Genomic DNA, 9,795 nt, shown 5'->3' on the forward strand with positions numbered 1-9,795 from the left:
TGACGCCTCGGCGACCGCACGACTCGACAAGTCCCTGCATTCAGAGAAACCGGTCATGATTACCTACGATCGTGGTGCTCGGCAGTTGGCCTCCTCCGGCTATAAGTACGGGGCTGCGTGAGCCCCTTCAGTCCATCCCTTTCTACTGCTCCTTTCCTTCTCCTTCCCCGCTCTTGCTTCTCCTTATGCCAATGGCACCAATCCGCCGGTTCTCTGCAGAAGAGAAGGGAAAGGCCCCCCGAGAGGGTCCTGACCCACTTCCGCCGAAGAAGCGGCTGGTCCTCCGCCACCGAGATGAGGGTGCTCAGCAGGAGGCACCGAGGCCCTGGTATGAGCGGCCACCGCCTGGGTTTCCGCTACCCTTGTACGCCCGCGTCGTGGGTCCTGGGGGAGAAGGCGTCGAGCGACACCGACGGTGCCGCCGTCGACGCCGGCGAGTCACGGTGGTGCGCGTCGTTCCTCCTGGAGTCCACGCCGAGCGCTTCTCTCACGAGCTCGTGCTCCACGCCGCCATGCCTCCAAGCTCTTGGATTTGCCTTCCTCCTTCCTTCGCCTTCGAGATGCCGCCAAGCGGGGCTCTGGAGCTCTGGCTGCAGCACGCTGACTGTAGTACCCTTGCGACCGGAGCGGAGGTCGCGGTCGTCGCTCCGGGCAAGGTCTTCATGACCCGGGGCTGGGGCGAAATCGCCCAGGTCTGTCGGACGGTAGGTGCCCTCGTAATTCATCTTGAATATGACGGCGCCTCCCTGATGTTCTTCAAGGTCTTCGATGCTAAAGGGCATCGGCTGGAGTGCTGCCCCAGGGAGAGAGGCAGGGGAAACAAACTGGCGAGGACTTGGCCCGCCCATCGGTCCTCCAGCAGCTCCTCAGGCAGCAGCGGAGGAACTGGGGAATCCAGCGGCTCCCCCGAGCTCCTCGCGACTCCAGAGATGAGCGACAACAGCTACGAGCCCCCGAGCTCGCGCCGTGCTCGGAGCGGGGCAGCTGCGTCCAGCCGCCGACGCCACTGATCTGGATGGGGTTGGCACCGGCGTTGGGCAGCCCACTGTTGATGATGGCGTCCCTTGCGGAGGTGCGGGCGATTAGCGTTCCTTAGGATTAGTACTTTTGTTCCCTGCAAGGAATCGAAGCAACACCCCGTGGGGGTATGTAAGGCGCCTGCCATGTCTTTTGCAAACATTATGTCTTAATATGAATCAATGCGAGGTGCTTGTACTGTCTCGGCTCGGCTCCCCCTTTCTATCCTCACGAAGACTTGGCGCTCTACGCTGACAGGTCCCAGTCCCCAGGCAGGCTTCAGCCATCGCTGGTATGCCAGGTCGCGATGTCGTGGTCAGGGCCAGGAGGTGAGCGGCCCGAGGTCCGGTAAGAGCCCCCGAGTCGCGATGCTCGGGAGGTCCCCTTTAGCGCTCAAGCAGCCCTCGCTGGGCGAGAAAGGAAGGCAACGTCGCCATGACAGAGCCGCACAGGGCGAGGGTTTGGCGCTGCGTTGGTCCAACTCCTGTAAGGGCATGACTTATCTCTTGAGTCTGGTGTAGTTCCTCGACGAAGCGGCCGGCCCAAGCGGTGGCAGCTGAGGCGCTGCTGGGTTAGGTCCTCGCGAGCTTCTTCCCACTCCCCCGCACTTCCCTTAATGCTCTACGTCCTCAGGTCCCGGCCCTCGAGCGAGCTTAGCCGCCGCTGGTATGACAGGTCGCGATGCCGTGGGTCAAGGCCAGGGGGTGAGGGCTGGAGAGCCAGTAGGAGCCCATGAGTCGCGATGCTCAGGCGCCCCCCTTTTAACGCGCAAGAGGTCCGTGCCGGAGAGAGGGAGAGACAGCCCGCGACGTCCCCAGCGCTGCTCCTGGAGTAGGTCCTGCACACCAATCATGAAGAGAAACAAGACCTGTCGTTACGGTTGCTAGCCAACCCTTGGTCGCTCCGGAGAAGTGATTGGGGCACTGAGGGCCTGGTGAGGTGGCGCCTTGCGGGGCTGCCGCGGCCAGAGCTCGGCCACTCAGATTTATTGGCGTTGCAGGGACGGACCCGTGCGCAAATGCCGTGCCAGAGCGAGCGGCTCCATAGGTAGGCGTCAATCGAGCAGGCGATTAGGTCAGGTATGTTAAGCACGCAGGAGGAAATTAATTTTAAGTAGACGCGGGAAAAGCAAACGCCGTTGGGCCAGGCCCGAGCAGCTCGGGGATGATGCAGCCCGAGGGGCGCCCCCAACAAGGTAAGTAAAGAGCATAAGCAAAATGGATACATGCAGCAGGGACGGACCCACGCGACCTGGGAATGATGCGGCCCTGCGGGCGCTCCCAGCTAAAAACGGAACTTAGAAAGATGTCACCTGGTGCCGTTGAAGATGGAGTGAAGCTGAAGAAGTGGGCGATGCGCGATGATGACGTCGACCCTCATGAGCCCCCAGGCACAGGAGCCTCGGGAGGCTCCGGGGGCGCAGGTGGGTCTCCGAGGGCCATCTCCATCTCCGCCAGGACTGCACGATGCCTGACCTCCTGGGCCTCCAGAATGCTCCTCAGCAGGCGCTGATGAGCGGCGACCGCGTTCAGCAGGCCGAAAGGCATGCGAACGTAGCTGTGAGGTGGACCCTCGCAACGCCCCACGCGCGAAGGCCAGAGGCACTCCTGAGACGTGGCTCGGTTGAGCCATGGCACGTCGATGCAGACACGCAACCCACCATCCTCGCCTGGATGTGGGGCCATGGTGGGCAAGCGGCGGCTACCGTGCATGACTCTCGACTCCTGTAGCTCCTGGGTGTTTCTTGCGATGAACTCCTGAGGGTTTGGTCTTCCTTGCCTCGTACCTTCCTGAGGGAAACTTGCCTGGAAGCACCCCTCCAAGTGGTGCCCGAGCGCCTCCCTCGCGACCTTGGCAAAGTCAGTGGCTCTCCAAGAAAGAGCCCCCGAGCCCTGCCTGAGGAGGGCACCGGGCGCGCCTTCCTATGCGAGGGAGGGTGGCGCTCCCTGATTGGGCGCAGATCCTGACGCAACACCTCCAGAGGCGCCTGCCTCCTTATGGCTTGGGCCAGGCGAAAGCTTCTTCTTCTTAAGGGTCGCCTCGAGAAGTCTTCGGTTTTTGTGGTCCGGGTCTTCGATTGCTGCGGCTTGGAATGCGCGCTCAAGTGAACACACTGTGTCCCTTTCTTCACAGGGTACAGTGATGACTCCACCGTTTCCTGGCATCTTGAGGACATTGTATCCATGGTGAGTCACTGCCATGAACTTGGCCAGGGCTGGGTAACCGAGGATGGCGTTGTATGGTAGACGGATGTGGGCGACGTCGAAGTCGATGAGCTCGGTGTGGTAGTTGTTGTGATGCGCGAAGGTGACTGGAAGGCGAACCTGCCCTATTGGAACAGTGGAACCATCAGTGACTCCTGAGAAGGGCTTGGTCGGCTAAAGCTGATCGTACGACACTTGGAGATTGTCGAACGTCTCGACGGACAGGACGTTTAGTCCTGCTCCACCGCCAATGAGGGTCCTGGTGACCTGCACGTTGCTGATGACTGGGGAGCAAAGCATCGGGAGGACTCCGGCCGTTGCTGCACACTTGAGCTGATCCGCTGAGCTGAACATGATAGCGCACGCAGACCACCTGAGAGGGCGCGTGGCCTCGAGCTTGGGGAGGACTGCATTCACCTCGCGAGCAAACTACTTGAAGATGTGCTGTGAGGCTGGGGGCCTGCGCTCCACCCAAGATGCAAGCGATTGCGCGCGGCTCCTGGAAGCCCCCAGCCTCCTCGTCTTGATGCTGGCCTTCGTTCCTCCTTGGCGGCGGTGGCAGAGGAGGAAGGCTTGCGTTGCCGTGCGGGCGATCCTCACGAGGCTGATCTCTCCAGCCTCCCTCGTGAGGCTGGTCCTGCCAGCGATCCTCGCGAGGTCGGTCACGCCACCCTTGGCGAGGGCCATGGTCTTCCCATCGTCCGCCACCTCTTCCTCCTCCTCGGCCATAGCCCCTGTAGTTGCGCTCGGGGTGTCGGCCGACACGTCCATCTCTCACGGCCCTGAGCTCTTGACATTCGTTGGTGTTGTGGGTGTGGAGGTCGTGGTACACGCAGTACCGGCTGCCCTTGGATGATTCAGGCTGATCCCTGCCTCGCTTGGTTTCCGGTTCCGCTGCAAGTACGGCAGCCCCCTTGCGCTTTACGTCCTTGGCCTTGGGCTTCTTCTCTTCTGGGTCGGCAGCCGGGAGTTCGAGGAGGGAAAGGCGCCCTTCCTCAGCCCTGGCACACTTGGTTGCCAAGTTGAACTGCTCCAGGGATGTGCACATGTCTTCATGGATTGCTAGCTCCTCCTTCATCTTAATGTCGCGTACGCCATCGGAGAAGGCCGAGATGATGGCTTCTTCAATCACCTTGGGGATCTTGTGGCGAGCGTTGTTGAAGCGCTGAATGTATTTCTGCAGGGTTTCCCCTTGCTGCTGCTTGATGTGGCGCAGATCGCTCATGGCCGGGGGCCGGTCACGAGTGCCCTGGAAGTTGGCGATGAAGCGAGTGCGCATCTCGTCCCAGGAGAAGATTGTGCCAGGAGCCAGGTGCGGGCCCCGTCCTTGAGCGCCATGGGAAACCAGTTCGCCATGACCCTTTCGTCTTCATTGGCAGCTTCAATGCATAGCTCGTAGAGCTGTAGGAACTCCACGGGGTCCGCCATGCCATCGTAGCGAGGGGGCAGGTCAGGCTTGAACTTGCCTGGCCATGCGACGCCGCATAGCTCGGGGGTGAGGGCACGGCAACCTGCTGTGGCCACCAGTGCCTTTTGTTGGTGTTGGGCTTGTTCCTGGGGATTACCGCGCGCCGCCGCTTGGAGCAGTGCGGGGTCTTGGCGTGGAGGTGCAGGGACGCGATCTTGGCGCACCGGCGTTGGGAGCACGCGAGCACCTTCTTGGGGACGAAGGATCTCTTGGCAGCTCCTTTTTTGCTGCGGAGGCGCCGGATGCGGAGGGTCTCGCCCTGGGGCTGCGCGCCTTGGGCCAGGGCGCCTTCTTGGGGAGGAGGTGGCGGAGGCACCTCCTGATCCTCGCCTCCTGCGTGGAATGGTGGGCGAGGCAGCAAGAGGGACAGCAAGGGGGAGCCCCCTGCGGCACTAACGAGCTCGGTGATGCGGGCGAGCCAGTCCTCGTAAAGGTCGTCGGCAGGGCGGTAGTGCAGGAGCTCTCTTGCCAGGAGCAGCACGGCGTGAGTGTCCGTGGGGGCGCGACGGGCGTGGGACGACGAAGTGGCTGGAGTCAGCGACGGTGTGGCGGCGCGGCCCTCCCGCTGTACCGAAGGATGCTGGGATGAGGCCTGCTGCTCGTTCCCCGCCGGGCCGGTGGCGGCGTTGGCGGCAAGCGACGGGGAATGACGAGGGCGTCCGCCGATGGGCGCCGTCTGGGCGACGCAGGTGGCGAGAGTAGCCCGGCGCTCGGTGCGAGCCCGACGAGCGTCAGCCATGGACTCGGCAGAAGATCGCACGCGAACAGCGGAAGAAAGATTCCGGCGCACCCCTACTTGGCGCGCCAAATGTCGGATTTCGGGTTCCAGCAGACCCTTGAGGTTCGAACACTGGGGTGCATGCGGAGATCTCTCCCCTACCGATCTACGTCCAATCTCCTCGCGTGATCTAAGCTGGAAACAATGAACAACACAAGGGACACGAGGTTTCTACTGGTTCGGGCCACCGTTGTGGTGTAATACCCTACTCCGGTGTGTGGTGTGGTGGATTGCCTTAGGGGCTGATGATGAACAGTACAAGGGAAGAACAGCCTCGCGAGAGGTGTTCTTGAGCTGGTGCGATGAACTGCTTGGGTAAGTTCAGTCGCCTCTCTCTCTCTCTGCTAGGGCTCTATCAGATCTCTCGATGTCTAGGTGTGTCAATCTCTCTCTCTAGATGTCTCTCTCTCCCTTCTGCCCGATCTCTCTATATCCTGTGGTGGCTAGCTCTATTTGTAGAGGCCCTGGGCCTCTCCCAAAATAATGAGCGGGAAGGGCGCCAACAATTGGCCATTTTGAAGGGGAACATCTAGTACAAGTTATCCTGACCAAAGGTGGTCTTCGGCTGCCAAAAGCACTGGTGGTGACGCCGTATTGGGCTCCACGGTGACCTCCATCCTGCCGCTCTGTTGGTCTTGGTCTCGTTGCACCGGAATGGCAACCTTTGCCCGATTCCTTGGCCTGTTCTTGACCCTTTGCACCAAAGGGGAAACAAGGACACTGCGCAGGCTGGCGCCCGCCTGGTCCCGATCGTCATGGCTTGCATCACGGGCTCCTCATGAGGTACCCCTGCCTTGATCTCTCCGCCTCCTCGCGAGCCTGCCTGATGTGGCTGCCTCTGAGGAAGCTTCCTGTCGTCCGCCCCGCGAGGCTTGGCCCCTCGTGAGGGTCTTGAGCTTGAGCTGATGAAGATGGGCCGCGCTGGGCCCCCACTTGAGCCACGCCGCAGGCCACTAGCAGACAAGTCTGGGGACCCCCGTTCCCAGAACGCCGCCAAATTGGATACAAGAGATGAACTAGGGTTTTGAGATGAGATGGTGCTGATGAAGATGTTGATGGAGATTGCCCTCTCCCGATGAGAGGAGCGTTGGTGATGACGATGGCGATAATTTCCCCCTACGAGAGGGAAGTTTCCCCGGCAGAACGGCTCTGCCGGAGCTCTAGATTGGATCCGCCAAGGTTCCGCCTCGTGGCGGTGGAGTTTCGTCCCGAAAGGTTGCTTTCTATTTTTTTCTCGACGAAAGACTTCATACAGGAGAAGATGGTCATCGGAGAGCCACCAGGGGGCCCACGAGGTAGGGGGGCACGCCCTGGGGGGGCCCACCCTCATGAGAAGGGTGTGGGCCCCTTGGTCTTCATCTTTGGCGAGGATTTTTCATTATTTATTATAAGGTATTCCGTGGAGTTTTAGGACTTTTGGAGTTGTGCGGAATAGGTCTCTAATATTTGCTCCTTTTCCAGCCCAGAATTCCAGCTGCCGGCATTCTCCCTCCTGATGTAAACCTTGTAAAATAAGAGAGAATAGCCATAAGTATTGTGACATAATGTGAAATAACATCCCACAATGCAATAAATATCGATATAAAAGCATGATGCAAAATGGACGTATCAACTCCCCCAAGCTTAGACCTCGCTTGTCCTCAAGCGAAAGCCGATAACAATAAATATGTCCCCATGTTTAGAGGTAGAGGCGTCGATAATAATAAAATACAGACATGAGGGCATCATGATTATTCTCATAACAACAACATACATAGATATTGTCATATGATTACTTATGTTCAAGTGATGATCTATTCAAAATGCAAAAGTATGAATCAAAAACCTTATTGAGAGCCAACAAACTATAACCTCAGTCATTGAAGCAATTGCAATTTATCATAACATCAGAAAGAGTCTATGTCAGAGCTAAAAAGCAAGTCCACATATTCAACTATCATCTAGTCCTTCATAATTGCTAACACTCACGCAATACTTGTGGTTACGGAGTTTTAATCGGACACATAGAAAGCTAGGGGCTTATAGTTTCGCCCCACAACCTTTTACCTCAAGGGTAATGTCAACAATAATAGCTCATGCCCCTACATCCAATTAGATATATCTATCAGGATCTTTCCAACACACTGGGCTTGCCAAAGGATAAAATGAAAAAGGGAGAGGTGAAGATCACCAAGACACTTGCATAAGGTAGAGGATAATAAAAGATAGGCCCTTCGTAGAGGGAAGCAGAGATTGCCATGCACTTTTATGGTTGGATGCACAAAACCTTAATGTGAAAGTGTTGGGGAACGTAGCAGAAATTCAAAATTTTCCTACGTGTCACCAAGATCTATCTATGGAGAGACTAGCAACAAGGGGAAGGAGAGTGCATCTACATACCCTTGTAGATCGCTAAGCGGAAGCGTTCAAGTGAACGGGGTTGATGGAGTCGTACTCGTCGTGATTCAAATCACCGATGATCCTAGTGCCGAACGGACAACACCTCCGCGTTCAACACACGTACGGAAGGGAGACGTCTCCCATGCCTTGATCCAGCAAGGAGGAGGGAGAGGTTGATGGAGATCCAGCAGCACGACGGCGTGGTGGAAGTAGCGGGATTCCAAAAGGGCTTCGCTAAGCGCTGCGGGAGGAGGAAGATGTGTCACAGGAGGGAGAGGGAGGCGCCAGGCCTTAGGTTGGTTTGCTCCTCCTTTTCCCCACTATATATAGGGCTAAGGGAGAGGGGGAGGCGCAGCCCTTGCCCCTTCCTCCAAGGAAGGGTGCGGCCAAGGGTGGGAGGAGTCCATCCTCCCCAAGGCACCTCGGAGGTGCCTTCCCCTTTTAGGACTCTCCCCTTTTTCCCATCTCTTGGCGCATGGGCCTCTTGGGGCTGGTGCCCTTGGCCCATATAGGCCAAGGCACAACCCCTACAGCCCATGTGCCCCCCCGGGGCAGGTGGACCCACCCGGTGGACCCCCGGGACCCTTCCGGTGGTCCCGGTACAATACCGGTGACCCCGAAACTTGTCCCGATGGCCGAAATAGCACTTCCTATATATAATTCTTTACCTCCGGACCATTCCGGAACTCCTCGTGATGTCCGGGATCTCATCCGGGACTCCGAACAACATTCGGGTTACCGCATACTAATATCTCTACAACCCTAGCGTCACCGAACCTTAAGTGTGTAGACCCTACGGGTTCGGGAGACATGCAGACATGACCGAGACGTTCTCCGGTTAATAACCAACAGCGGGATCTGGATACCCATGATGGCTCCCACATGTTCCATGATGATCTCATCGGATGAACCACGATGTCAAGGACTTAATCAATCCCGTATACAATTCCCTTTGTCTAGCGGTATGTTACTTGCCCGAGATTCGATCGTCGGTATCCCTATACCTTGTTCAATCTCGTTACCGGCAAGTCTCTTTACTCGTTCCGTAACACATCATCCCGTGATCAACTCCTTGGTCACATTGCGCATATGATGATGTCCTACCGAGTGGGCCCAGAGATACCTCTCCGCTTTCACGGAGTGACAAATCCCAGTCTCGATTCGTGCCAACCCAACAGACACTTTCGGAGATACCTGTAATGCACCTTTATAGTCACCCAGTTACGTTGTGACGTTTGATACACCCAAAGCATTCCTACGGTATCCGGGAGTTGCACAATCTCATGGTCTAAGGAAATGATACTTGACATTAGAAAAGCTATAGCATATGAACTACACGATCTAGTGCTATGCTTAGGATTGGGTCTTGTCCATCACATGATTCTCCTAATGATGTGATCCCGTTATCAACGACATCCAATGTCCATGGTCAGGAAACCGTAACCATCTATTGATCAACGAGCTAGTCAACTAGAGGCTTACTAGGGACATATTATGGTCTATGTATTCACACGTGTATTATGATTTCCGGATAATACAATTATAGCATGAATAAAGACAATTATCACGAACAAGGAAATATAATAATAACCAATTTATTATTGCCTCTAGGGCATATTTCCAACAGAAAGAACGTCACTTTATATTGCCCATTGTGATATGAACCTTTATTATGTAGTCCGTCGCTTTTATTACTTCCACATCACAAGATCGTATAAAGCTTAGTTCTCCCACACTAATCATACATATTTAGAGCAATTTTTATTGCTTGCACCGATGACAACTTACTTGAAGGATCTTATTCAATCCATAGGTAGATATGGTGGACTCTCATGGCAATACTAGTTTAAGGATATTTGGAAGCACAAGTAGTATCTCTACTTGGTGCTGAGAATTTGGCTAGCAAGAGGGGGAAAGGCAAGCTCAACATGTTGGATGATCCATGACAA

Source organism: Triticum urartu, chromosome 3 (genome assembly GCF_003073215.2).
Source record: "Triticum urartu cultivar G1812 chromosome 3, Tu2.1, whole genome shotgun sequence".
Classification (NCBI taxonomy): Eukaryota; Viridiplantae; Streptophyta; class Magnoliopsida; order Poales; family Poaceae; genus Triticum; species Triticum urartu.